We start from the raw sequence: 22500 nt of genomic DNA, 5'->3' as shown, positions 1-22500 counted from the left end.
TTTGTATGTATATGTGTATATGTATGGGTATTTGTATGTGTATGGGCGTGTGTATGTGTATGTGTATGTGCACATGTGTATATATAAGCGCTTTCTTATTAATTTTTGACACTCTGTCACCAATTAAAAGACTTCAAATTTAACAAGTAGTTGAATTTGTTCTATGAAAAATTGCTTTTATATTAATATTTGATACTCATGCACCAATTAAAAGATTTGGAATTTACCCAGTAGCTGAGTTTTTTTTATGCAAAAGTGTTTTTTTTAATTAATTTTTGACACTCTCTCACCGATTAAAATACTTGGAATTTACCAAGTAGTTGAGTTTGTTCTATGCACAAGTGCTTTTTTATTAAATTTTTATACTCAGTCACCAATTAAAAGACTTTAAATTTACTGAGTAGCGAGTTTGTTCTATGGCAAAGTACTTTTTTATTAATTTTTGATTTTCTTGGCACATTCCTTGATTCAAACTTCTTTCTAGCATGTAACATCCTACATTTCCGTAAAACAGCTGAAAATTCCTTTTCTTACATCTCCGATTTTTCAATAAACATTCTAAACGTTCAACTTGTTAAAGTTCAGCAAGTATCTCAAATCACCGTGGTATGCATATTCTCGGAATGATGCCAAAGATGGTGCCCCGAAACAGATCACTGATACTACATACCAAAAATCCAATTAAGAAATCGATTGCGCAAATAACTTGTTACGATATTGTGACGCTTAGTATCAGTTGGGCATTGTCCCAGAAACAATATACTGATTATCTAGAATGTATTTCCAAGGACATAATATTTTCAATGACTTGTTGGCTCAGTCGAGTATTGTTTCGTTCTTTTACCAAAGGAAATCATGGGTCTCATTTTCGATTCCTATATCAGATACAAATGTCATAAAATCAATGGAAAGTTACTTAAAGGCTAAAAAAATGTAACGTTGAAGATACCATCTATAACTGTAGTTAACAATAGCGCCATCTACGAATTTGGTTAAGTAGATTGTAGCATTGGGGAAAATCACCGTTAAACCTTTTCAGGATCTTAAGCCACCAAGATGAAAAGAGTAGGGGGAATGGCTTATTAAATAGACTGACCCTATACTACTGATAGGCGCCTTGTTAAAAGCAGGGCCATGTGGAATCCTGGCCATGGGCCTTGTTAAATCCATAAAAGGGATACTACTAGCAATGTTAAAACTTAAAACCCCCCTTCTCAACACCTCGCTCTTTATACTAAAGTTTTAATTTTGTCCCAATTCTTAAAGAATGACTACTGAAACACAAAGTTCGTTTCATTAGAACAATAAAAAACTTTTTTAAAAGTACTAAAAAAAACTTTAGCATAATGAGTGAGGTGTTGAGGAGGGGGCAATTCCCCTCATATACATAATATTTTCTGTTCGTTTAAAGTTTTAAGATTGCTCTTTACTTTCATTTGAAAAAAGCTTCTTTTTTAATTTAGTTACAGTTTAAAGTGATAACATTAACCAAATTGTAATACTTCACTAAAAAACTAAACGGTTTTGGGACAACTAAAAGATACTCTTCAAAAATTATTATGTTCAGGTATGACTTAGTTCCTCAGATTGGTACGGGGGGGGGGGGGTTTATTTTCAATGCTCTTGGTACTTTAAAGATTGGAATTTTTGAAGAGAAGTGTTCACAAAGAACACTATTTTTTGAACAATCATTTTCATTTTCTCAGGCCAACTTCTCAATAAAAGTACTTGATTATTCAGGTGCCAATTAAGTGAGCTTTAACTTTTTAATTATAAACTATTTATTTCTTTTGCCCTATCTTCAGGTCTGTTCAACATCTCTTAACTAAGAAAAAACAAATCCGGCTCCTGAGAAAGTTTCTATCGACCACTCTCAGGAATCTGCGCGAAAAGGCCTCGAAATGTGTTTCTACCGGAGAAATAACTTTTCAAATAGCCATATAAAAAAAATATGATTTCTTGGATTGTGAATTAGATTTCAGCTGGTAAGTTTTTATATTTTAAGAGTGTTTGTTGTAAAGGTCAGGTGTTTACAATTGGAACGTAATCTTTTAAACTAAAGTTGTATGTAAAACAAGTTGTCAGCATTTTGGCTGGCCTCTCCCGAAATCTAGCATCTGGATTTCTGGGTTTTTGAGAAATCGTAAATTGTTTTTTTCATTTTCAGAACTGGAGAAATAAATGGAGATACAGATCGCATCATTAAATTTCCCAAAGTCAGCTTAAAATTCAGAATAACTTCCATACCCTTCTTGAAAATGCAGATACTCGGTTTTGCCCGAGGCTTTTGGTGATAATGAACTGAACGCTCTTTTTTTCTTCATTTGATTTGTTTTTCCTTCTTCCTGTATTGCCGGCCATAGAGCCTTGCGGGGGACTCTCGCCTTATCTTATTTTCCAACCATAACCTATTACCTATTCCAAGTTTCATTTTTTAGAACAATATCTGATTGAAATTAAAGAGAAACTGAAACTCCAAATAAGAAAAAAACTAAGTAGCTTCGCAGATTTTTTTTTGTGAGCTTATGGGGCTTATTCCTCAGATAAAAATATTCGCATTTACTCCTCATGTGTGTTCATCATAACTTCAATCAGAAACTGGCAGCTCCATCCTCAATTAACTAGAAACAAGTCTTTTGGAATTAAAAGCAAAGAGTGACAAAAATTTTTTTTACCAACATAAATTAACCTGTATAAGAGTGGTGATGTGCCCCTCAACGCCCCTAATCTTCACGGTACAGTGGCTCTGTTTCCATACACGTATTTTAAGAACAATTTCTATAATACATAGACAATTGGAATGAGATAAAAGTAAAACTATCATTCACACTACTTCAAAAAGGGAAGGGCATTTCGGAGCAAATTTGCTTTCAACAATGAAATTTCGAGTTTAAGCATTCGAAAGGTGATCAGGAAATAAAGGTTTGTAATTACCTACTTACTTTATTACATTTTTATACATTTTATATACATTTTATGTATATAAAATGTATACTTTATTTACATTTTATTGTACCCAACAATGCATTCATTAAAGCACTCTGAGACTTTAGCGCAAAGAGCAGGGGCTGAGAGCAGCCCCTCTTATGTGCAGAACAATTTTGTTTTGAGTTTTGATGCCGCTCTTTGCTTGCCTTTGAAAAAAAAACTTTGCTTTTTTATTTAATTTCTGTTCGTTTTTAGTGTCTGAGTCAGGGTTAAAACCCCTATGAAGGGGGCTTACAACCTCTCAGCTACCTCTCTTTACGTTAAATTTTAGCTTTTCCCTGGCAGTGTTTTGAGAAAAAGGGGTATTTCAGTGAATTTTCTTTTCAAAATAATCTGGACCGCTCGTAAATAAACTTTAGTTTTCGCAATAAGATATCAGATTTTATCTTATATTCATCCATATCAAACAGTTCGTGGTAACGAACTGTAAGTAAGGAACGACTAAGCCCAAATGTAACCGATATTAAAAACAGAAGAAATTTTGATAGCAAATAACACATCAAAAGAATTACCTTTTATACTCATTCCAAAAAAAAAATTATTAAATTTTATTTTACTTATCAAAAGCTACGAGCCTGAGAAAATTTGCCTGAATTTCTAAAAACGGGGGAAGTACCAACTGGAAGTCAAGCAATCTTAATGAAAATATCATCATCAGATTCAACATATCAAAGAACCCTACTCCAGAAATTTTAAGTTTCTTTCTACAAAAATGTTGAGTTTATTTTTATTATTTTAATTTATTTTTATGGATTGAAAAATATAAAATATTTTTATTTACGTGTTAATTCGAATGAAAATTAAAAGCTTTAGTCCCCTTTTTAAGTGACCAAAAATAATGGTGGGCAGCTAGTCCCTTCCCATGCCCCTTTTTTCGCAACAGACATCCAATCGAAATTGTGAGATAGCTATTTTGTTCAACATAGTCCAAAGATTCAATAACTATGCCTCTGGGGCTAAAATGACCTCCGCTTTCCTTAGGGAAAAGGCTATAATTAAAGAAAATTGTTCATTGTCAAATATAGTATTTATTATTAGAAAGTATACGGCAATAATTCGGGGAGGGGAGGGGGGGGTTTCTGCGGGGGTATTCTCACGGAGAGAATCTTCCGTGGGGAGTAAAGTTTCTATGGGGAATTTTCTGGGAGAATTTTACAGAGAGGGGGGGGGGGGTTCTGCCATGTAATGAAAATTGGTTAGAAATTAAAGAAAAACTTTTTTTCAATTGAAAGTAAGGCAAAAAATGAAAACTCAAAACGAGCAGAAATCATTTCGTATATAAGGGGAGCTAATCTTTCCTCAACCGCCGCTCTTTACGCCAAATTTTGACTTTTTGTCATAAATCTATAAGAAAGACTGCTCAAACATAAAGGCTGTTAAATGAGAAGTATTTTTAAAGAATTTCAAGGCTTCAACGTAAAGATCAAGGGATGAGGAAGGGGTAGACCCCTCCGCTATATATGGAATAATTTCTGTTCGTTTTAGGATTTTTGTCGCTCCTTACATCTAGTTGAAAAATCATGTTTTTTAATCAGTCTAATCTAAGAACTAAGAGCCTGGAGGTCAACTGAATGTTCACCAAATTTTTAAATAGCCTCTCAGGGGAAATGGAAGGGGGAACAATTTTTTGAGGCCATTGTTACCCCTTCCCCTACTTGCATTAAAAAAAATCCTGCCTACCTCCACCATAATAGCAGGCATGCCAAAAATGGTACTCTGTAACAGCTAGGTAAGTAGTAAGAGTGTATAAGATTGAAACGGGACAAGAAACCGGACAAGAATATGGTCAAAAGTATAATAGATTGAAACGGGACAAGAAACGGGACAAGAATATGCTCAAAAGTGTAAAAGGTTTGAACTATACATTCAACCATACATTCAACCCTACAAGAATATGGTCAAAAGTGTAATAGATTGAAAACCTACATGAAAATATACATTGAAATTGCTGTTGTTTTCAGGGATACATGAAAACATACATTGGAATTGCGCAAGAAAAACCCATGGCTGTGTCATTAAACTTACACGTGAATATTTTAAAAGTTGGCACACTATAATGCATGTTATGAAACTAAAGTCAAGGTTTTTTAAACTTGGCAAGGTATAATGTGGTCAAACATGTTTTGAGAGTATGGTCGTAATGATATAATTTAAGCAGACAGGTTTTTTTCTGTTATTAATAAGAATTTCATAAGAATGTACATCGTGAGTTCACGTGCACATTTAAAAAAAACTGGTATGATATAAAGTAGTCAAACATGTTTTGGGAGCATGCACGAAATTATGTAACTCAACCAGAGTTTTTTTTCGAGGTAGCATCCGTTTTTATTCGTCCTTGAAATTCCGTATAAAATGTTCATGCACTACAATTTAATTTTCATTATGTTTTAACATATCGAGCATAGTACACTGAATATTATTAACTTTGAAACAATGGATATTTATATTTTCAACGTGAATATAGTTTACCGAATTTCTTAATGTTTTTCCAGATAAGAAGCATTTTACCAGTAAATCGAAATTTCAAGAGGGCCTTTACCCCCTCCTCCCTCCAACAATACACACCTTAAAATACTATGAGTATACTCGATAGAAAAGGTAAAGCACGTTTTTTTCCATTATGTAAAACAAAAATCCCCATTTCTATTGCTTTTTTACGAGCATAATTCTGTAGTTTTACATATCTCGTTCAAAAATATCCTTTTCCAATCGTCCATCTAAAATGTGCTGTCTTTTTCCGGGCTAAATAAAGGCATCTGTGTCTTATCATGTTAGCAAGAGTGACAATTTCAAAACAACACTGGCATGCATCTTATCGGGATTAAGAAAACAAAAAGATGGAAATGTGTGATTCAAGACTCGTTTACAGGAGTTTCTTTTTTTTTGGCCAAATTAGACGAGATATATTTGATGAAAGCAAAAGGGTTTAACAGATGATTAATAGTCTCTCATAAAAGTATAAGACAGGGAAAGGGGCAATGAATCAAACATAACACGTTCATTGTAAGGTGAAAAAACAAACTATTTCTTCGAATGAAAAGTAAATGGGGGGGAGGGGTGAGGTCTTTGTGCAGACACGTATATCCTTTGACAAGAAAACTAATGTGGTCATTCCGACACACAAACCACTGAAGTTTAGTGTTTGGTTAGCTTTTAATATGGTTGACTATTTTTTTGATCTATATTTTAAATCATTGTTTATATTATGGGGGAGATGTTTTTGAAATCCCCCTTCCCCCAGAACTCAAAATTTTATTTTAGAAGCCTTTTTAATTATTTCTAAAGTGCTAATAGATATAGAGTGCTACAAATATCCGAATTGACTTTATAGGACAAATTATATTATGGGGAGATGTTTTTGAAATCGCCCTCCCCCCCGAACTAAAAATTTTCCAAAATTTTACTTAAAAAGCTTTTCTTTTTAAATATTTCTAAAGTGCTAATAGTTATAGCACTACAAACATCAGAATAAACTTTAGAAGACAATTTATCTGTAAAAGAGAGGTTATTATTATTTCCTTACTATATTTTTCTTCTTCTTTTTAAGGAAGAGGATTCCTACAATTACTCTCCCCCGGAAAAGAGAGCTAAGGCTACTCCAATACAACAAGCGGAGATAGTTGGTTCATTGGGGGCCACTCACATCCATTCCAGACCGGCGCTGCCTGCCCAAAACCCACCAGTGCCAGCTCCTATTTAGCCAGGTAGAAAGCTGAAAAGAGAATGGATGGTTGCTCACATGATGGGGAGCCCTACTGGCTCATCTGTACAAGCCCGTGACATCGCCACCACATCTATGCAAGAAACGGACGGCACTCAACAGCAGTCTGAATTTGGATATGTGAGTATTCTCACCTCTAGCTTCCACCTATTTCTATCCAACTTTTTTTTTGTTTTTTTTTTAAAGTATTTTCTTTTAGCCATTTTTCAACACCGTAAAAGTGTATGTCAGAGATATTAAAATGGTAATCCCCCCGCCCCCAACCATTTTTTTAAATTTCTCTGCCACCCACAGCGATATCTGAATATAATACATTTTTTGATTGGCAAAGAAAGCACTCTTTTGCGTCTTTCTGAACTTTCTGTGGGAGGGGGGTGGAGGCAAGTATTTAGTTTTAATAATCCTAAGAGGAATTAAGTTTTAAAGATGGAGTGAAAAAATGAAAATGTTTTTTCAACTTTATGCAACAGTGCCTATTTCACATAGAAAATAAAACCTTTTTTTCTATAGGTTAATGAATTAATCTTTTCGACATTTTTGCAACACTGTAAAAGTTTGTGTGTGTGTGTGTGTGTGTGTGTGCGCTCTTGTGTGTGTGTTTGTGTGTGTGTGTGTGTGTGTGTGTGAGGGTGTGAGCGGTGCATGCGCTACGTATACTCTATAATTCATTGAGATAGTATAATGAATAGTGCAAATTCAATTACGACATAGTGATTGAATAGTGTATATTTATTTCCATATCATTATTTCTTATGTTTGATCCGAGTGCTGTAATTTTTTCAATATACATATCAAGCGAATTGTATTTTAATGTTGATTTTGAATATCTTTAAATTCTTCCGTTTAACTTAATCCATCAAAAGTTATGAGAAAATTAAGAATTTATGAAGTAGAAATTCTGACGTGGCATGATTTGTTTCCGCAGCGCGTTTCTATCTGACTTCAGAGACATAATTACTTATAGGCTAATGGAATATATATAGGGGTTAGAAAAATAATTTCAACCTGTAAGAATATTTCAGCGTGTGTGTGCATCTGTGTTTATATGTGTGTGTGTGTGTGCGTGTGTGTGTGTGCGTGTGAGTGAGTGCGTGCTGTGGTATGTGGGATTGTGTGCGTAAGCGTGTGCGTTTGTGCGCTTTCATGTTATTCTGTGTGTTTGTGATCCTGGGTGTGTGTGTGTGTGTGTGTACGTGTTTACGTGTGTGTGTGTGCGTGTATGTGTGCGTGTGTGCGTATTCGTGTGTGTGTGTGTGTGTTTGAGTGGTACATGCACCGCTTATTTTTCTGTCTACCCCTTAATTCATGGAGATAGTATAATGCTTTAAGCAAAAAGTATTTAGTTTAAATAATTCTAGGAGGAATTGAGTTTTTTGGGTGGTATGGAAAAAAAATGAACATGATTTTTCAACTTTAAGAAATAATGCTTATTTCACATAGAAAATAAAACCTTTTTTCTATAGATTAATGATATAGCACCGCCATTGGGTGATGAGACATCCGCATTTACTGGACCAATTCTATAACCACCAGTGGAGTTCAGAGACGAACCTTCATTAGTTGTAGAGAATATGGAGTGGCATAGAGGTTTTCTTAATGATGTTTTTGGGGACATGGCTAGCCTAGATGACTTAAATTGTGATATTGACATGTTGGAGGACCCGGAGTGGGCAGATAGATTTATGCATGAGCATTTAGGTGATGTTAGTAGTGCTTCTGAACCGGGTCCTCATAAAGAAATTCCAACACAGGACAATACAGGCTTGCTCGATCAATTGTCCCCAAACACCTTGGAATATGTACTATCAGGCTTAGGGGACCTCATGCCATCTCCAACCAGTGTAATTGAACAGACTGGGGGTGGTGTTATTGACAATTCTGTGTCACCCCCCACCATTCCGCTTAATGATATAGCTACTACTAGTAGTTGTAATACAACAACAACACAAGTATCCCCTCTTCCAGATTTTTTCTGTCCAAATCTGCCTTGCACAAAACAAAGACCCACTGTGCCAAATTTATTTATCCCTTTAACTCTCTAGTGTCAGGGTATATAATAACAGACCCATCTACTCTTATACATTAATTTACAGATAAGGTTCGATCCATTCTTGAACAACAAATGGGGGTGTGGGGGGTGGGGGTCAGTTTAAAAGAATTAATAGCACTAAAAATATGTTTTTTTAATTAGATTGCGAACGAGCTGTATTCAAAAAGATTGCACGCAGAGTTGTAGGAAATTTAGCCAACTTTCTCAATTTTCTAGATGTTTTGTCTAATTTGGTCTCGTTGATTTAGCAGCAAGGGGTAAAATTATAATGAGGGTGATCGTAGGTCGGTGGTTTTATTTATTGAAAGTTTAAATGTTAATATATGTAGGTTTAAAAAGGATTTTATTGTAAGAGGTGGGCATAGGGAGAGGGGTTTAGAATTAAAATATCATTCAGATTTAGAGGGGTGTAGGGGGATACAACGAATCTGTTTCGATACGAGGCTGCAGTGTTTCAAGTATGCATTTTTAATTGCTGCATACATACCTCTTCAAATATATGCATCTAAAAAAAAAGTTGGATGAAATGGCAGTTAATGGTAGGGAGGGTTCAAAGTTCCCCAAAGTAGATTTTAATTGTTTAAATGGACAATTTCCCGTGACACTAAAAGGAATAGATATTTTTGAGCGGGCTAATGCACATTTAAAGATTGGTGTCACGGTGTTACAGTATGAAACAGAATTTCAGGAGGGCCAGGTTTCCGATAAGAAGAGTGTATTATTTCCAGTACGGGCTCCTTCAATTGAATCAGTGGAACATTGGGTGTGGCTTCTATACACTCCACCCACAGAGTCCGATTCAATTGGTCATTTCAATCCAATTACGGATATTAGTAGGGTTTTGGGGGAGGGTAAAAAGGGGAATATATGTTATTACTGTCCGACATGCCTCGTAGGATTTCGCTCTGATTTAAAGTTAAAACATCACATGAAACACTGTAAACGTCATTGATACCAGGCTGTGGAGACGGTATTTGGAGATAGAGCGATCTTACGTTTTAAAAATTGTCAAAACACGCTCCTGCAGAGCAATAAGATCACTTTGGACTGCGAAGCGAAACTGATAGACGTATGCGATCCGTCAAATTCAAATCGTGTTAAAATACAAGAAGCCATAGGGGTCTCTTACGCTCACGCGCAACGAGATTCCAATAATACCATGCAAGTGCTGGATGTAGTTGAGATGTTGGGTGACGGTGAAGACTTCATGCGCTCGGCATTGGTCAGTCTAATCAAAAAAGTGAACGGTGCAATTTCGCGCCTTCGTTATACAAACTATCCTATGCTCCTATCACCAGATGACATGGTGGCCATTAAAAATCGTAAAATGTGTTGGGTTTGCAAGGGAGAATTCGATGATGGTGTTGGGAACGGAAGGAGGAGGAAGGTGATCGACCATGATCATTTGTGGCATGAAATTACATCGGGAGGGAGTAACTTTAGAGGGGTAGCCCATCAGTCATGCAATTTAAACGTTAGACAACAATATTTCGTACCTGTTTTTATACACAATTCCAATTACGACTTAAAGATTGTTCTACCGGCGTTGGCCCGCATTGCCAAGGGTGGAGTTATAGATGACGCATGGATAGATGGTTCTTTTTCATATAAAATTATACCCAAATCATCGGAGAATCTACTGCTGCTAGAATTCATGTGGAAAACAGTTGACAAGGGTAACACGTACCTGAATAAAATACCGTTTTTAGACTCGTTCGTCTTCTGTCCCGAAACTTTAAGTCAAGTTTGTCAGGTAAAGGGAGGTGATAATTTCGATGGCTTCCCCTTCCACAAACATAACTTTCCCGATGGTGAAACGTATGATTTATTAATGTGTACTTGTATATACCCATATGGTTATATCAGCTCTGGTTTAAGGTTAGATGTGATGTCATTAACATTCCTTGTAGCTACCTACAAGTCTCCCAATGAGAGTAAGTGCACCACTAGCAACTACGAATTTGCTAAGAGGGTTTGGGCAAAGGTTGGGTGTAAAAATGGGTGGGATTATTGTAAACTATACTTGGCCAGTGACGTACTCACTCTTCTGGACATTGTGTGCAAAAATACGGATAAATTTATGGGGACTTTGGGTTGGATTTAGTTTATTATTTTACCACTCCTCATTTGGTGATGGACTTGATACTTAAAATCAGCAAAGAAGAAATAGTTTTGATCACCGATGTGGATCAGTATCTGTTTGTAGAGAGATCATTGACGGGTGGGTAGGTTATTCACGGGGATCATATCATGAAAACTGATCCGACTGGACAGCACACCGATGAAAAGTCGGACGCAGTTTTTTTGGATATGAATTCTCTTTACCCATCTGCAATGTCTCACTACTGTTTGCCGTATGGCAATTATAAATGGCTTCCCAATCCATGTGCTTCGAATTTCCCTGACATTGCCAGTGTTGAGGAGAATGGGGCAGAGAGAAGGTTTTTTGAAATTGACGGTTAAATACCCATGGAAATCCATGACTCGGCAAAATACTTTGTTTTTCCGTGTATATATAGATCGGTGTTTAGGGACTCTTTGAGCCCCTACAATTCATCTTTAGTAGAGGACGGTAGTATGCACTGGATCCCTTCAAAACAAAAACTAATTGCCGACCTCAACCCGAAACAGAATATCGTTGTTATTCACATGCTATTGAAATGGATGGTGTCCAATGGTTTCAAGGTCACAACGATTCATAGAGCCCTCCAATTTGATCAAAAGCCTTTCATGAAAACGTTTATTGACACCTTTGTCAGTAAGCATTCACAAGCGAAAACGAAAGTTGAAAAAGAAGTCTATAAACTCATTTTGAACTCAGCTTTCGGTAAAATGTGCGAGAGCATACGAAACAGAAGTCGATGTGACACTGTAACCAACCCCAAAGATTGTGCTCAAATCATTGCGGATCCAAACTTCACATCGTTCGCAATCATAAACTCTAATCTGGTACTTCTAAACCGCAAGAAAAGAAACATTTTATAAAATAAAAATATTGCAGGGGGGAGTGCAATAACTGAAATGTACAAGAAACTCATGTTGTCATTTTATTATAATGTATACAAGGTACAGTGGCCGATTGAGGGAGAAGTTCAAGTGTATTACGGGGACAGTGATTCACTCCTGTTAAAAGTCAAAACTGAAAATCTATTGAATGATTTGGAAAATGGCGAGTACATTAGCTCACGAATGGACTACACTAATTGGGACGAATCCCTCTACCAAGAGCTAGTGAAACGCAAGGCCCCTAAACAATTGTTTATGCTAAAATCTGAAACGGGTAGTGATCTGATATCCAGTGTTGTGTTTCCCGGTACAAAGGTATGCTGTTTGTAAACGCACGGAAATGATATCAAACTAGTTTGAAAAGGCGTACTTGAACTATTTTTAAAAAATAAGTTCACCAAGATTTTTTATAGAAAATGTGTGGAACGTAGTTTAGTGCCAAGGGCGAAAATCATGGCGATTCGCTCTTTACAATTTAAAAACTACACAGTTAGAGTTGAGAAAAACGCCATATCTGGCATATCAGACAAAGTCTATGTACTTGAGGATGGTGTGACGGTACTACCACCCGGTAACTATTTAATTTCAGCCCTTGTTGATTGTATTGAGTACATAAAACAACTCGGTCAAGAAAAATTAACTTAAATTCATTTAATAAAAGATGTACAAAGTGGATGGGGGGGGTTTTTGGGTAATTGGTTGTTTTTAATTCTTTTTTTCTATATCACAAACAATTTTCAATGTGTATGTGTGCAAGGAAGATCAATTTCCACTATTTAATGCCCCCGGCCCGGCCCCCCGATGCCCGGCCCGCGGCGCTTCCCGGCCCGCCGCTGTGGGACCCCCCGGCCGCCGCCGCGGCCACCCCCGGAGGGAGGGATCCCAAAATTTAAAATTTTGTAAATAAAAGTGCTTTATTCTAATAAATGTTGTATTTTTTCTATAAAAAAAAAGTGTATCTATTTAAATGTTTTTTCTCTGTGCCTATTTAAATGTTGTATTTTTTTTATTCTAATAAATGTTGTATTTTTTCTATAAATAAAAAAAAAAGTGTATTTATTTAAGTGTTTTTTTTCTCTGTGCCTATGTAAATGTTGTATTTTTTATTATAAATAAATTAAAAAAGTGTATTTTTTCATGTTTAATGTGCTTTCATGTTCAATGTAGTATTTTTTAAGTGTTGTTACTTTGTATGCATATAATAAAAGAAAATATGATTCTTTATTCGTCTTCTTCTTCTTTTTATTATTATTCTTGAACGGAGTAGTAGTAGTAGTAGTAGTAGGTTAATTATTTAGTCATTAGACAGCCATAGTCTACAGTTAGTTGTCTAGGTGAACTGTTGAAGGGAACATGTATCAATTTAAAACACCATTCAGATCGTTTCTGTTTGGGCCCTCAATGTCAGGCAAAATAACAATCTTAACTAAAATAATTAAAAATTGCGATAAAATGTTTGTTGAAAAACCGAAAAAAATCTATTATTGTTACAGTATTTGGCAGGAGTCATACGATAAAATAAAACCAATTGCCACGATCGGATTGGTGCAGATACAATTCATACAGGGACTTGATGTTTTCAGCATTATTGAACCAAACTCTTGGCTGATCATTGACGATCTGGCTGAATCTATTGAACAATGGTCCCATGAAATGCTACAACTGTTTACTGTTCACTTTCATCATGAACAGATTTCTGTTACTCTGGTTCTACACAATCTCTTTCATCAGAGCAAATGTATGCGAACACTTGTATTGAACTGCACCTACTATATCATCTACAGAGTTGTTCGTGATTCTAGCTCGCTAATACAAATTCCTGTTCTCAGCATACAATCAAGAAACTAATAAATCCCACGGTTATATTCTATTGGATCTTAATCAAAATACACCCGAGGATCTGCGTGTAGTCACAGATATTTTTGACAATGAAATTACAGTATATCTCCCCGTGAACTCTAAAAAGACCTATTAGTTGGTATCATGACACTGAAGAAACTAAATGAAAATAGACATCTGTTTTCAGTTCTAAGCACTTCAAAACCCTCGCTTAGGTAAGCCATACTCAAACATGGTATTGACAATGATTTCATTAATCTAATATCTGAACTTTGTTTAAATTTGACCGAGGGTAATGTTCAACTGCCAGAAGTAGTTGAGCAACAGGCAAAGCAACATCGTTCTATTGTACGTTCATTGGCCTCTAAAAAAAAGGAAAGAATTTTAAAAGGAAAAGACTTCTTCAGGCGGGTGGTAGCTTTTTCAAACTTTTACTGCCAATAATTGCAGGACTTGTAAACAGTTTTCTCTAGTGAGAATGGCAAAACCCCTATAAATTGACTCCAATAGAACTCGCTCTCTCACCCGTGAAACACTTTGAAAACAATCTGAGTAAATTCCTTGACAATGAGAATATTGAGGATGATAAGAAACTGCTTTTACTTCAAGATTCACTTCGCCGAGTGGACAAACATATGGCCTATCATGTGAAGGCCACTGCTGGTATTGATCACAAAAAAGAATCATCTCCTCAGGATTCTGCTGCTGCTGCTGGAACACAATTAAAGAAGGAGGAATTGGATTCGATTGTATTGAAAATTGGAAATCTAAGACCCTAATAATATCGGTAAAAAATTAAATAACCCCTAAGCTTTCTCTTGGAAAGTGGTCAAGATCGTGTTCAAGTTAAGAATAATGGAAAAGAGATTATAATTGAGGGCAAGAACTATAATCTACTTGATTTAATCTGTGACATGGTTACAAATCGTAAAGGACTAATATCAATTGACGTTCATCTATACAAATTTCTAAATACATTAAACTTCCCCAAAAGTCTTATTAGCAATAGATAAATTCTAAAAAAATTATATGAATATGCATCATCAACAACAACAACACCATTAAAACATGAACATGAAGAAGAAGAAGAAGAAGATTTTAAATAAATTTCGTAAAAAAATAGAAAACCTAACAGAAAAAACTTGACTATGCTGGTGGGATAAATGGAAAACTTACCGTTTCATCATCCAAAGCACGCATACAACAGGGTAACGGACGTTATACTGCATGTTTTCGCTCAAAATATTTGAAGTTCTGAAAGGTGTTTATGAAAATATTGGTGAAGTGGGGAGTTTAAGTTCCCCCACCACTCTTTCCAAAGTCACTGGTGTTCACACTAAAAGTGTACAAGACTATCTACAAAATGAATCAAGTTACACTCTTCGTATTGTTACACGAATCAAGTATTGATCAGACTTCATGCCAATCAATATTGAAAAACTAAAGCCTTTTACCCATTGCATATAATGCAATCAGATCTCCTGACTCTAGATGAGATTCAACGACGTCACAATACACCATACAAGTACATTCTACTTGCAATCAGTGTTTATAGTCGTTATGCATATGCGATTCCATTGCGATCAAAGAGAGGCGTTGAAGTTGCTCAGGCCATTGAAAGTATTCTCGAACAGGATTCGTATAAAACAATTCAAACGGATCGTGGTAGTGAATTTGTTAATCCCCATGTTGCAAGATTACTAGTGAAATATAATACACTGCTCTATCATAGTCATAGTCCTATAAAGGCTGCATTGGCCGAACGATTGATAATAACTATTTGACTTTTAATTTCAAGATATTGTACATTGAAAAATACACCGGTTTTTATTCATGATTTATATAAAATCATGTTGATTTATAATCAACGACCTCATCGATCATTGTCCAACTCTACACTAATGGAAGTTCATCATTCTGATCATTATACAATTGACACTTTTCTTAAACAGTTTCCTAATGAAACAATCGTCAAGAAGAAGACACAATGCAATGTTGGTGGTAACGTTCAATTTAATGGAGCAACTAATGTTTCTGAAAAGAGAAATTACTTGTGGTCCACAGAACTTTTTAAAGTGGCAAAAATCCTAGACGCTAAACTCATAACTTATCACCTACGTGATACCAAAGATGAAGAGATTCTCGACGGTTTTTATGACTATGAACTACAAAAAATTAAAAATAATAGTGAAATCTATCAAATTGAAAAGATATTAAAGACTCGTACTCACAGAGATAGGAAACAGTTACTTGTTCGGTGGCTAGGATACAACTCTGATTTTGATTCTTGGATAGGTGTTGAAGATATTGACAATGCCCAATGATCTCTATGTAACATTTATGTCCAATGTTTCCGATCCTTTCTATAACGACTTGAATATGACAAGTGATTTTTGGACAAAACTCTCCCCCGCCATCAAATTTGACGGTGCGTATGAAGTGACTCTATTCGATTGTATTCTCAAAATTGTCTACGTCATCCGTTGAAAGGATCGAGTGTACGATTTAAAAGTTATACCATACGACTGGACTGGCTTTTTCGACTATGAAAGGGTTGAAGCACTTAAATCTAGCGAATATCCATCTGCTAAATTGAAATATATTGAATACGATAATAGGACTGATTTGTGTCGTACAATCAATAGAAAAATCTCATCTCGTAGGAATGGTAAATTCCATTTTAATTATTCATTGGAAAACGATAGTATTTACATTACTTCACCTGTTGACACTGAAATAATTATTCTCAATGATAATCAGAGAGATGTTCTTGGCTTTAAACAGAATATGATCAATGGGGAAAAAGCTGGCGCCGTTTACGTGATGGATCAAGTTATTTTTGCTGATTATCCACCTGGTTTCGCCTCGTACTCTTGCATATTTCTCTATGCATCCTTTGTGTAAACACCGAGAGTTGGTAATTCAAATATCCCCCTCCTACGTGTTCTTGAACGAAAAACAACCCATGAACTTGTTCATCACTATAATATAAAGCATCTTCAGTATGTTCCTGTAAACACTTCGTATTTGGAACTCTGTCAGTTAACACTAAGAAGTGAATTGGGCGATCCTCTAGCAATAACAAAAGGCTTAACAGTGATTACATGTTATTTTGACCCATTGTCGGCGATAGCACAATCACCTAAAATGAACAATAGGAGAATTCCATTTGTCTGTCCCGATATCGAATGCTATGTTGGTGCTTTGAGTCCACGTCAAATAGGCAATGGATTGGACTACTACAAGGGGCGTACTACAATTTTTTGGCTATGGTCTTGGTAGCTGGTTCGCTAGGCTATTTTGTTCTGCACTACCCCTTGCCAGAAAATATCTTGTACCTATTGCATCAAATTTTGCTGCCTAAACACTACAGGATTGGGGGTCGTGCAAGAATTTCAAGGAGAGTGTTAAGGAAAATATTAGATCTTCAGCAAGAGCCATTGGTGAGCAATTAAAATCTTGACAAAATGGGGAGGTGTTGAAAAGGAGGCGTGCGCGTCATTCACTCATCAGTCTCCACCCAGGTGGGAAGCGAAGGACATCAACAAGGACTTTGAGGAATGAAACAAGGAAGACCAATAAGCAGAAGAAGAAATAGAAAAAAGATTGTTAGATCAGAGAATGGATTTCTTCTCTTAAGATGACTTATCTCCCTCACAAGGAATCACACCCATCAATTAGTTCCTCATTGAATCTATTCAATGCTGAAAATGTTGATGTCAGTGTCAAGTATGGCTACTATGAACAATTTCATCCCCCACAACCCCTCTCGGAAAATATACACTTTCAAAAATTTTCCAATGAAGACTATTTCATTGATTTGTCATCAACATTTATTGATTTAAATGTTGCGGTGAAGAGAAAGTCAGATAATACAACTCTAACTGCTGCCAATGGTTTTTCCTAAGAAAACTGTATTCTACACCACCTATTCAAGCAAATTAATGTATTTATTAATGGTACTTTGGTGAGCACTAGCAATAATTTATCCAACTATGCAAGCTACATACAATTAATGATGATGACACCAAAGACATGCAAAGAGTTGAGAGGACAATCACTGGGCTATGAATATCGATCAGGTGTTGATACCGATGGTGAGTTGACTACTGCAGTTACCCAAGAGTATCATCTGGTTGGAAAATTAAATCATGAGATATTCAATATATCCCAATGGTTACCCCCCAATGTCAAGATTGACATAAAGTTACAGCTGGCCCCATCGAATTTTATTTTGAGAAAAACACTTCCAGCAGCACCCGATGCAAATGTCATTATCACATCGGCAATTCTCCACGTCCGAAAACAACAGGCTTTTGCAAGTCAAAGCATTTGCCAATGCTTTGACTAAGAGTATCACGCTAATATCACTGAGTCAATTTGAAACCTATTGGGAAATCACACCCAACGGTAGTTTTCTACTAGACCTAGCACCATGAACACAAACCAAATATAAACGTTTTTAGTATGGATCCATACATTTCCCAGTACAAGTCCTAGTGTTTACCGTTGGAATTCATTGAAAAAATTCTAAGTGTTAACAACACATAAATCATTGTTAATAGTAGTCCATCAACTCTGAAGACCGGTCATTGGCTATGCATCTTTCAAACAGCGAAGAATATTGAATTTTTTGATCCTCTTTGCCTATCGTATAAATTCTACATTCCTTACCTCAGCAACTTTATTGAAAGCAGTGGGAAAACCATCATTTAAAATAATCGACAAGTACAGGATTTAACAAATAAGATATGTGACTTTGATTTGCTTCCCTTTTTCATTCTAAGATGTCGTCGCTATACAAAAAAGTAGGTACTCCACACCTACGGTGACTTAACTGAATTGAATGACTCTAGTGGAAAATATACCTAAAAGTGTATTTAAGATTGATCATAAGGAGCTAAGAATACAGTGGTCTAAAAATGTATTGGAAATTGTTTATTGATAGAATATTATATACATAATAAAATTAGTTTTCTACTCTTTAGATTTCATCTTCTATTTGGCATAGCTACTCTCCAATAACACCTAGTGCCGTTAGATTATCTGAATTCACCGTGTACTGATCCTGATGTACTGTAATGTTAGCCTCACACTTTCTACAGTAGATTGTGACTTCACTCTTGTCATATCTCTTTGTATAGTCAATGATACTATTCTCATTCATTCTATAGAATTCACATGTTTCAATTTGCTTATTTGAAGCAATTTCTCAAACAGTGTCCTCAAGTGTCGAATCACATTCCGTCACAGCCAAATAAAAATCAGTGGGCTTATTATCATAATACCCATTATCTTTACAACGATTACATAGAAACCATATTCTTTTCTTGTTTCAACAGTTGAATTACTAACCTGGCTCCTCCTCCCAGAACAATCTAAAACCAGGACGATACCAATCTCGTAGCAATAAACTAAAATCACGCTTAGGATTCTTTCCAATCATACCGGGATATGTGTTCTCCCACTCATTAAATTTATCATAAAGAAAGTTAAAGCATAGGTGGCCTCTAGGGTGAGTGTCACACACCTCTTCAAGACAGAAATTACAACCTTTAATTTGTACGGCATATCCTTTATGCAATTTACAAGGGTTGCATAATCTACACTTTTCATCATACTCATCAATCATTCTACAAGTCTCACATGATGACCAACTGCACAGTGTGTACATACATAGGGGACATGTATGTGAAATTTTTTCATGTATCGACACTTTCACCACCACAAATAAACTAAGCAAGCAATATAAAAAAATTATCTGGGATACACAGAAAAGGGAGTAAATTATTCTTAAACTCCATCTTTCTCATGAAAAAAAAAGTCCTAAATTTCTAAACTAATGTTTAAAAGCATATCCATAATATCATTTTGCCGTGTAGTTATCAATATATATCATTAAATTGTATAAATGCATTTGGATAAAGATGTTGAAGCTACATGCAATAGTTTAATGATTGAGAATCAGTTTTATTATATCCACAATCATCCCCCAGGAAAATATCTTTATTTGAATAGACAACTCCAGAAAATCGTCTTTTAGACTTAAACGTTTTTTCATAAACACTAGATTCCCCAAGATTCGCTTTTTTTCAAATCTACCAATTTTTTAGAGTCCTAACTCTCTCACAGCCATTTTCAGACTATCCAAAATTTCTTTTTGTACTTTAGAAAAAATACACTAATCTACTATAGAAAGAAAAATACCTTTGATTTAGAAACAATTTTATTGAACATAATTACAATAATAATATACACTGATGCATTTTGTTCTCATCAATATATTTCGATAGGACTTCTAATGCTGAACGGAGTTTATTTATATGGAGAATATTCACCTACCTAGCAAAACATAGCTGTTCCTCCTGCTTAAACGTGCTTAATAATATCACGCATCTAGCATACAAACTGTCCCATTCAAGGCATGGTCTTCACCCAGTGTTTATTTCATCAGTCACATTGGGTACTCGTATATCGTTGCTGCTGCTGTCGACTCCATCATTAAACTCCAATTATTTAAATGCACCACTCATTTTTTCTCCACTAATATCCTCTCAAATAAACTATTCTCTCTGAATTCAATTCTCTTACTAATATGAATTGTAGTGAAAACCATTCCTTTTATTCAAATCCCGACCACAAATCAAGTTATCGTATATTGAGCAACCTCTAATGTCTCTGATTGGCTCCTAAAAAATGTCTGTGTCAAACGGTACATTCATTATGCAATTCTTATCAAAAAAAAAAAAAAAAAAAAAAAAAAAAAAAAAAAAAAAACAGTTTCTTGTACGCTTCATATCTATTACACTTTTGAGCATATTCTTGTCCCGTTTCAATCTATTATACTTTTGACCATATTCTTGTCCCATTTCTTGTCCCGTTTCAATCTATTATACTTTTGACCCTATTCTTGTCCCGTTTCTTGTCCCGTTTCAATCTTATACACTCTTACTACTTAGGTAATTGTACCAACGGTCAATATTAACAGTATTTTCTTACAGATGATTTAAGGACCGTCCATGCAGGTTTAGGGACGAGTTCTATAACGTTTCTGGTATTGCCTCTAAACTCAGGGGCTTAGAAAAAATCCTTTCAATAGTTCTCAAAATACTTGTTCGATAACATTTTGGTCCTAGTTGGGCCAAAATTACCGTTTTTTACAGTTCAACTTTAGATCTTTTATTCGTCAGGTGTACGGACACCACTAAACCACGTTTGTTAAATTTTTATTTTTCTCTAATAAAAAACATGCAAATCTAATAATTCAGCAAGCATTTTAATTTCAGATTCTAGTTGTTTTTCTTCTTTTTTTCTCTCTCTCTCTTTTTTAACACTGAAAGGCCATAGACTCGTTAGTCGTTTCCAGATGTATTTCTTTGTTTTGTCACCATTACGGCACAAAATGCCAAAAACTGCTACTCTGATGTGGCATGGTCTCATTTTTTACTTAAAAAGGTCACTTGATCTTTAGATTTTTATTAAAATTTTCATTTATACTCTAATTATTTTTGACGAACAAATTTAAAATCAATGAAATTTACATATTTAGAATCAGCATAAATCGTAAATTCTGGTTCAGCATATATTGTAACTTAAGCTTTGCTTTGTAGATTTGGTTTCAATCTATAGCTTGAATTGTAACGTAATTTAGTATATCAGATTCTTCATTAGATAATTTTTGTTCCTAATTGGCTAAAACTGTTGTTTTACTCGGAAAAAAGGCGGGCCATACCACTTTTCTGGGGCGCAGGCACTGAAAATGCACAAGAGTCCTCGCTCATCCCCAATAGCTTATTTGCACCAAATTTCATATTTTTATGCATCTTCAAATGAATAAACTCAGTTAAATGAAGCTTTAGAATATTCATTACTATTCGTCTCTTTCAGCAGCTTATTTTTTTGGGATTGCATGCATCTTTCTGGAACAAATCCACCACGACAGCGCATTGATAGTTCTAAGGTGATTGATGTATATAAAAACAAACCTTTCAACGTGCAGTTTGAAAGCCTTCCTCTACCGAAAATGTCATAAAAATATGTTAAAATATGAAACAAAAATCCAGAAAATTCGATTCTGAAGAAATAACTGTGCAAGTTTAGTCATACAAAATCTAAATAAATTCCCCATGGAAATTTGTTTCTGAGATATATGGACTATATATGGCTACCAATCGTGTTTTATCAACTGGCAGCGTCTTCCAAAACTGCAAAATGTTTCCTATTCAATTTCCCTGTTCATATTGCTCCCACTGTGGTCATTTTTCATTCACCTTTGAAACTTCGAATCACAATTTAGCTGTTTTCCTTTGCCAATAAACCCCTCTGCCAGAACCAAGCATTAATGGCCAAAAAGACCCTCAGCCAGAACCTAGCATCAATGGTCAATAAATCCCTCTGCCAGAGCCTAGCATTAATGGCCAATAAAGTCCTCTGCCAGAACCTAGTATCAATGGCCAATTAAGCCCTTTGCCAGAACCTACCATTAATGGCCAATAAATCCCTCTGTCAGAACCTAGTACCAATGGTAAATAAAGCTCTCGTGCCAGAACTTTAATTACCAATAAAGCACTCTGCCACAACCTAGCATCAATGGCCAATAAGTCCCTCTGCCAGAACCTTGCATCAATGGCCTATAAGGCCCTTTGCCAAAACCTACCATTAATGGCCAATAAATCCCTTTGTCAGAACCACAGTTTATATAATTAGCAGTAAGTTTACCGCAGATGATTTCTGGCTCTTCATTCTCGGTGCGAACAAAAAGCTCCTCCCACTTATTTGTGCACTTATGGATTAGTGTGTTTGCGTCCATCAATGAGAAATGGTTAGAAAGTGCATTATTCATAATTGTGAAAGCAGAAAAAACTTGGTGAGCCGGCCAAGTGGTTTGTAACTGTCC

The 22500-nt window shown here is 35.5% G+C and overlaps 1 protein-coding gene across 2 annotated transcripts in view; it reads left to right on the top strand.

The window, feature by feature from the left end:
* Window positions 1–1853: 1853 nt before the first annotated feature.
* Window positions 1854–22500, top strand: part of LOC148950004 (uncharacterized) — a 46433-nt gene continuing 25786 nt past the window's right edge. The window contains exon 1 of one of the 2 annotated variants that reach the window (XM_089091400.1): window positions 1854–1985. The gene's annotated coding sequence lies outside the window, so the exon portion shown is untranslated. Of the gene's footprint in view, window positions 1986–21503; window positions 21565–22500 lie in introns of those variants that run through there. The other variant, XM_089091401.1, reaches the window with a different exon arrangement.

This window comes from Artemia sp. Qi Xiang Cuo, chromosome 7 (assembly GCF_049724085.1).
Source record: "Artemia sp. Qi Xiang Cuo chromosome 7, ASM4972408v1, whole genome shotgun sequence".
In the NCBI taxonomy this organism is placed as follows: domain Eukaryota; kingdom Metazoa; phylum Arthropoda; class Branchiopoda; order Anostraca; family Artemiidae; genus Artemia; species Artemia sp. Qi Xiang Cuo.
This window is presented reverse-complemented; position numbering and strand designations above follow the sequence as displayed.